This window comes from Nycticebus coucang, chromosome 14 (assembly GCF_027406575.1).
Source record: "Nycticebus coucang isolate mNycCou1 chromosome 14, mNycCou1.pri, whole genome shotgun sequence".
In the NCBI taxonomy this organism is placed as follows: domain Eukaryota; kingdom Metazoa; phylum Chordata; class Mammalia; order Primates; family Lorisidae; genus Nycticebus; species Nycticebus coucang.
This window is the reverse complement of record NC_069793.1, coordinates 61,471,548-61,480,081: the sequence shown is the minus strand read 5'-3', so window position 1 is coordinate 61,480,081 and position 8,534 is coordinate 61,471,548.

Below are 8,534 nucleotides of genomic sequence, written 5' to 3'. Positions count from 1 at the left end.
AACAGGTATCTGCATACTCATGCAAAGGCATGGAAACTAAATAACCTTATGCTGAATGATAGCTGGGTCATAAATGAGATCAATAAGGAAATTGCCAAATTTCTGGAACAAAATGATAATGAAGACACAAATTATCAGAATCTGTGGGATACTGCAAGGCAGTCCTAAGAGAGAAATTTGCAGGTTTGTAAGCCTTCCTCAAGAGAACAGAAAGAGAGTAAATCAATAATTTAATGGAACATCTTAAGCAACTGGAAAAGGAAGAGCATTCCAAACCCAAACCCTGCAGAAGAAAAGAAATAACTAAAATTAGAGCAGAATTAAATGAAATCAAAAACAAAAGAATTATTCAAATGATTGATGAATCAAAAAGTTGGCTTTTTGAAAAATTCAACAAAATTTATAAACCTTTGGCCAACCTAAACAAAAATAGAAAATTAATGTCCCTAATATCATCAATCAGAAATGGCAAAGGTGAAATAACAACAGTCACAACAGAAATTCAAAGAATCCTTAATGAATATTATAAAAAACTCTATTCTCAGAAATATGAAAATCTGAAAGAAATTGACCAATACTTGGGAACATGCCACCTTCCCAGACTTAATCAGAAAGAATTATAAATGCTGAACAGACCTATATTAAGTACTGAAATAGAATCAACTATACAAAATCTCCCAAAAAGAAGAATCCAGGACCAGATGGCTTCACATCAGAATTCTACCAAACCATTAAAGAGGAACTAGTACCTATATTACTTAACCTTTTCCAAAACATTGAAAAAGAAAGAATACTTCCCAACACATTCTATGAAGCAAATATCACCCTGATCCCCAAACCAGGAAAAGACCCAACAAAAAAAGAAAGTTATAGACCAATATCTTTAATGAACAGAGATGCAAAAATATTCAATAAGATCCTAGCAAACAGAATCCAGCAACTTCGTTTTGCATCAAACAAATTACAGACCATGACTAAGTGGGTTTCGTCCCAGGTACTCAAGGTTAGTTCAATATAAGTAAAACTATAAATACAATGCATCCCATAAACGAACTAAAAAACAAAAAGCATATGATACTGTCAATAGATACAGAAAAAGCTTTTGACAATATCCAGCATCCTTTCATGATCATAACCCTTAAGAAAATAGTTAGAGAAGGGACTTTTCTTAAACTGATAGAGGCCATCTACTGCAAACTCACAACCAATGTCATATTGAATGGAGTAAAATTGAAAACATTTCCACTCAGATCAGGAACCAGGCAAGGTTGCCCATTGTCTCCATTGCTTTTTAACATTGTAATGGAAGTCTTAGTCATTGTAATCAGGCAAGAGAAGGAAATCAAGGGTATACAAATAGGGACAGAGGAGATCAAACTTTCACTCTTCACAAATGATATGATTTTATACCTGGAAAACCCAAGGGTCTCAACTACAAAACTGTTAGAAATGATCAAGGAATACAGCAGTGTCTCAGGATACAAAATCACTACTCACAAATCAGTAGCTTTTATATATAACAATAATAATCAAGCCAAAGAAACAGTCAAGGATTCTATTCCCTTTACAGTTGTGCCAAAGAAGAAAAAATATTTGGAAATTTACTAACAAAAGATGTGAAAGATCTTTACAAAGAGGATTATGAAACCCTGAGTAAAGAAATAACTGAAGACATTAACAAATGGAAAAACATACCATGCTCATGGCTAGGAAGAATCAACATTGTTAAAATGTCCATATTACCCAAAGAAATTTACAAATTTAATGCAATCCCTATCAAAGAATCACCATCATTCTTCAAAGATCTGTAAAAAATAGTACTTTGTTTTATATGGAACCAGAAAAAACCTTGAATAGCCAAGACATTACTCAGAAATAAAAAAAAAAAAAAATTGGGAAACCATGCTGCCTGACTTAAAACTATACTATAAATCCATAGTGATCAAAACAGCAGAGTACTGGCACAAAAATAGAGAGGTAGAAGTATGGAATAAAATTGAGAACCAAGAGATGAACCCAGACACTTATCATCATTTGATCTTTGATAAGCCCATCAAAAATATAAATTGGGGGAAAGAGTCCCCATTTAATAAACGGTGCTGGGAGAATTGGCTGGTGACTTGTAGAAGACTGAAACTGGACCCACACCTTTCACCATTAACAAAAATTGACTCTCACCAGATAAAAGACTTAAACTTAAGACTTGAAACTATAAATATCCTTGGAGAGAGTGCAGAAGAATCACTTGAAGAAATTGGCCTGGGAGAATACTTTATGAGGACCCCTCCCCCCAGGCAATTGAAGCAACACCAAAAATACATTACTGGGATCTGATCAAAGTAAAAAGCTTCTGCATAGCCAAGATCACCCTAAGCAAAGCAAGCAGACAGCCCTCAGAATGGGAGAGGATATTTGCAGGTTATGCCTCTGACAAAGGTTTGATAACCAGAATCCACAGAGAATTCAAACTTATTAATAAAAAAAGAACAAGTAATCCCATTTCATTATGGGCAAGGGACTTGAACAGAAGTTTCTCTTCATGGTCTACAGACACATGAAAAAAAGCTCATCATTTTTAATCATCAGAGAAATGTAAATCAAAACCACTTTGAGATATCATCTAACTCCAGTAAGAGTGGCTCACATAACAAAATCTCAAAACTACAGATGTTGGCATGGATATGGAGAAAAGGGAACACTTCTGCACTGCTGGTGGGAGTGCAAGCTAATACGTCCCTTTTGGAAAGTAGTATGGAAAATACTCAGGGATCTAAAAGTAGACCTGCTGTTTGATCCCACAATTCCTCTCCTAGGTATATATCCAAAGACCAAAAATCACTTATAACAAAGATATTTGCACCAGATTGTTCATTGCAGCTCAACTCATAATAGCCAAGTCATGGAAGAAGCCCAGTGCTCCATCGACCCATGAATGGATTAACAAATTGTGCTATATGTATACCGTGGAATATTATGCAGCCTGAAAAAATATGGAGACTTTACCTCTTTTACGTTTACATGAATGGAGCTGGAACATATGCTACTTACTAAAGTATCTCGAGAATGGAAGAAAAAATATCCAGTGTACTCAGTACTATTATGAAACCAACTTACAATCACTCACACTTTCATACGAAGAATAGTTCACAACTATGGCCCAGGATGAAGGAGGGAGGAGGGGGGAACATGAAGGAAGAGGGAAGGTCAGATTGAGGGAGGGTGAATGGTAGGATCACATTTATGGTGCATAATTTAAGGATACATGTCAGATCTATTAAGTATAGAGTATAAATGTCTTAACACAATAATTAAGTAAATGAGAGAAGGTATATATTAACCAGTGTGATGTAAATGATTCTAATTCTATAAGAAATCAGCACATTGTACCCCATAAATGCATTAATGTATACATCATGTGATCCATGTGTTTATGATTTAATAAAAAAATTTTGATAAAAATGGAAATTTACTTTATTTAAATTTAAAAATCAAGTCTTAGGCCTTTACTATTGACTTACTAGTTATTATGCTTTTTGCTATGAGTTTTGAAGGACTGCGGAAAAGGCAAATTTATTATTTCTTCCCCAGAGATATCAATTCTGGATAGAAGAGGGCATGCATATGTACATATAGAGACACACATACAAGGTCTGACAAGTAAGTTCACAAATTTGCCACCGTACATTTACATTGGCAACACTCTACAAACAACTTGGTAAAGTTTCATAACCTTTGTATATCAGTGCCTGTCAGCTGTGTTTGTCTTGACATGTGGTGGTGTCTCACTGAGTGGTGCTCATTGTTGTGGTTGCATGTTTTTGTGTGCAGTTGCAGAAATGTTGGAGATTGAATTAGAGCAACAAATTTCTTGTTAAATTTGGAAAGAGTGAAAGAAAAATCAAGAACATGAGGGGAGACAAGATGGCGGACTGAAGCCAGCTTTCAACAAAGGCTCCCGTCCAGAAGGAGAGTTAAGGGACAGGAATTTAGTAAGTATCCTGGTGGACTTGAGCCTCACCAAGAGAGAAGGCTGAAGAACGCACATCAACACCGCTGAGGCAAGTTGTGATCACAAGGACGCAAACAAAAGGTACAAAATCCACCACCAAGCGGACGGGAGTCCCCCTCCCCCATGAGACCGGCTCTAGAGCCCCACAATTGAACAAGCGGGCAGAAATTAAAGCCCCTCCCACTACACTCCACGGGAGAGACCTTCTAAAAACTGGACCTACCTCCCCTACTGGGGTGCCGTGGCGTTCTCCTGCCGGACATAGGGCTGAATAAAACTTTGGGAATCCTTTGCCGGCAACCCTGAATCCCTGGCGCTCCCCTCCCGCCCACTGAGGTCTGGAGGCCTGTCCCCCAGAACTTCGGATCCTTGGGTGATTTCTCAAGGGGAGTGGACAGTCCCCGAGTTGCGACTGGTCAGCATTGACTCTGAGGCGCGCCGAGTGAGGAGAGGGCACCGGGCTGAGGGGGAGTCACGCCTCGCGGCACTTCCCTGCGGTGCAGTGCACCAACCCTCCCCGGGCATAGGGGGCCCAAGACTGAATCAGACTCTGGCCTCCCCGCTGAGAGCTGAGAACCCCTACTCTCACTCGGGGTCTGAGGGCCTATCCCCCAGGAGTTCAGCTCCTTGGGTGATTTCTCGAGGGGAGTGCACAGTGCCTGAGCTGCGTCAGGTCAGCGCTGACTCTGGGACACGTGAGCGAGGAGAGGGCACTCTGCTGAGGGGAAATCAAGCCTTGGCGGCACTTCCCTGCGGTGCAGTGCAGGAGCCCTCCCCGGACCGTAGTATTGCGTGAAACTGAATGAAACTCTAGCTTCCCCCCGCCCCACTCCCAATCCGGGTCTGGGGGCCCATCCCCCAAGAGTTCTGATTCTTGGGGGATCTCTTAAGGGGTGTGGACCCAGCACAAACTGCGGCCGCTCAGTGCTGACTCTGGGGCGCGGGACAGAGGAGAAAAGGGTCGCCTGAGTGCCCACACCAGAGCAGCAGTTCCCTGGAGGTAGATCAACAGCCGTTTTTTCTTTAACGGCAGAACGCTCACTTCTGGATATCCTGAGGCCACACCCCCTGTCTCCCTGGGCAACCAGAGGAGGCCACCGGTGACACGGCTCACAAACCCAGAAGCCTCCAGGGCAGGGCCGACCCAGAGAGGTGTTCAGACGCAATTCTCCAGCAGCAAAGACGTTTGAACTCAAAACAGCCCGTCTCCTGTAGGCGACGACAGGAACAGAGACAGAACCTCACAAAGTTGTCTGTTCTGTTCTGTTCTGTTAGCAGCATCCATCAGGGACGGGGCAAAGCCTGAGTGAACACCTCCTTCCCATCACCTGCATCAAACACTCAAAGATGTCAGGCCCCATCTCCTCCTGCTAGATAGCGGCAGTCTGCGGGGGCCTGGCAGACTTCCTTGCGATTCAGGCAGGTGCAAACCCCTGGAGTGTCTGTTCATTGCAGGCAACTGGGTTAGCCATCTGCAGAGATACCAGTGACTGGGTCCGACGGAGGGGCAAAGTGGGGAAGGAGACGTCAAACTTCCCAGACTGCTCTGTTTGCGGGGTGGCTCCTCCTGACTCCACGCTGCACTGGGGTGAGCTGTCTCAGAGGAGTCACCAGGCCCCTGTGATCCAGTTCCCAGAGACCTCTTGAACCCTTCCACCTGAGACAAGTGCCGATTGAGACAGTTGATTCGGACCTTTTGAACTGGGCTAATAGACTGAGGACTTTTCAGGTGGTGCCCTGGGTGTGCGATTGTAGGAAGGTTTGATTCTCCTTTTCCAACTGGGGCCAGAGGTGGGCAGGCGGGGTGACTTAATAGCTGATTTTTCCACACAGCTGAGACTTCAAGCCAGAGTAGAAGTTGCAATAGGATCGAACAGAAACCAGCTGAAAACAAGACAGAACCACTTTGCTCCACCGCACCAGACAGGGCCCCAGTTTCTCAGGCCACAACACTGTACGGGCCCTCGATAAAACCCCAGGGGAAAAACCAAAGGGAGTAAACCATGGGGCGGAATCAGCGGAAAAACTCTGGTAACATGAATAACCAGAATAGATCAACCCCCCCAAGAAAAGATACGGCAGATGTGATTGAAGATCCCATTCATAAACAACTGGCTGAGATGTCAGAAGTCGAATTCAGAATTTGGTTTGCAGACAAGATTAATAAAATGGAATTAGGAATTCGAGGATAAATTCAAAAACTGTCTCAAGAATTTAACGAATTTAAAGACAAAACCACCAAAGACTTAGACACACTGAAACAAGAACTTACAGCCCTCAAAGATATGAAAAATACAGTAGAATCCCTCAGTAACAGAATGGAGCAAGCAGAAGAAAGGATTTCTGACATTGAAGATAAAGTCTTCGAACGCTCCCAATCTCTCAAAGAGGAAGAGAAATGGAGAGCAAAAACGGATCACTCACTCAGAGAGCTCTCAGATAATTTGAAAAAAAATAACATAAGGGTTATAGGAATTTCGGAGACTGATGAAGTGGCAGCCAAGGGCACAGAGGCCCTTCTACATGAAATTATGAAAGAAAATTTTCCAGACATGCCTAGAGAATCTGAAATTCAGATAGCAGACAGCTTCAGAACCCCAGCACGATTCAACCCCAATAAGCCATCTCCCAGACATATCATAATTAGCTTCACTAAAGTTAACATGAAAGAGAAGATTCTCAAAGCAGCCCGGTGAAAGAAAACTATAACGTACAAAGGTAAGAATATTAGAATAACTGCAGATCTCTCTGCTGAAACTTTTCAAGCAAGAAGAGACTGGTCATTAACTTTTAATCTCCTAAAGCAAAAAAACTTTCAACCCAGGATCTTGTATCCAGCTAAACTGAGTTTCATCTATGATGGAGAAATTAAATACTTCAATGACATTCATATGTTGAAAAAATTTGCCATAAGTAAACCAGCTCTTCAGGATGTTCTCAGACCTATCCTCCACAATGACCAACCCAATCCTATACCACAAAAGTAAACTCACTCAGAAACTTCGGATCAAACGCCAACTTCCACACTGGCGAAAGGATTAAAAATGTCCACTGGACCTTTGAAAAACTCGATACCCAAAATTCCACCAGACTTATCCTTACTCTCCATCAATGTGAATGGCTTAAACTGTCCTCTAAAGAGGCATAGGTTAGCTGACTGGATACAAAAACTTAAGCCAGATATTTGTTGCATACAAGAGTCACATCTCAACTTAAAAGACAAATACAGACTCAGGGAGAAAGGATGGTCATCCATATTTCAGGCAAATGGCAATCAGAAAAAAGCAGGTGTTGCAATTTTATTTGCAGATACAGTAGGCTTTAAACCATCAAAAGTAAGGAAGGACAAGAATGGTCACTTCATATTTGTTAAGGGTAATACTCAATATGACGAGATCTCAATTATTAATATCTATGCACCCAACCAGAATGCACCTCAATTTATAAGAGAAACTCTAACAGACATGAGTAACTTGATTTCCTCCAGCTCCATAATCGTTGGAGATTTCAACACTCCCTTGGCAGTGTTGGATCGATCCTCCAGAAAGAAGCTGAGCAAAGAAATCTTAGATTTAAACCTAACCATCCAATATTTAGATTTAGCAGACATCTACAGAACATTTCATCCCAACAAAACTGAATACACATACTTCCCATCAGCCCACGGAACTTACTCCAAAATTGATCACATTTTAGGTCACAAGTCTAATCTCAGTAAATTTAAAGGAATAGAAATTATTCCATGCATCTTCTCGGACCATCATGGAATAAAACTTGAATTGAGTAACAACAGGAATCTGCATACCCATACAAAAACATGGAAGTTAAATAACCTTATGCTGAATGATAGCTGGGTCAGAGATGAGATTAAGAAAGAAATCACCAATTTTTTGGAACAAAATGACAATGAAGACACAAACTATCAGAACCTCTGGGACACTGCAAAGGCAGTTCTAAGAGGGAAATTTATAGCACTGCAAGCCTTCCTCAAGAGAACGGAAAGAGAGGAAGTTAACAACTTAATGGGACATCTCACGCAACTGGAAAAGGAAGAACATTCCAACCCCAAACCCAGTAGAAGAAAAGAAATAACCAAAATTAGAGCAGAATTAAATGAAATTGAAAACAAAAGAATAATACAACAGATCAATAAATCAAAAAGCTGGTTTTTTGAAAAGGTCAATAAAATAGATAAACCTCTGGCCAACCTAATCAGGAAAAAAAGAGTAAAATCTCTAATATCATCAATCAGAAACAACAAAGACGAAATAACCACAGACTCATCAGAAATCCAAAAAATCCTTAATGAATATTACAAGAAACTTTATTCTCGGAAATATGAAAATCTGAAGGAAATAGACCGATACTTGGAAGCACGCCACCTTCCAAGACTTAACCAGAATCAAGTGGAAATGTTGAACAGACCCATATCAAGTTCAGAAATAGCATCAACTATACAAAACCTCCCTAAAAAGAAAAGCCCGGGACCAGATGGTTTCACGTCAGAATTCTACCAAACCTTTAA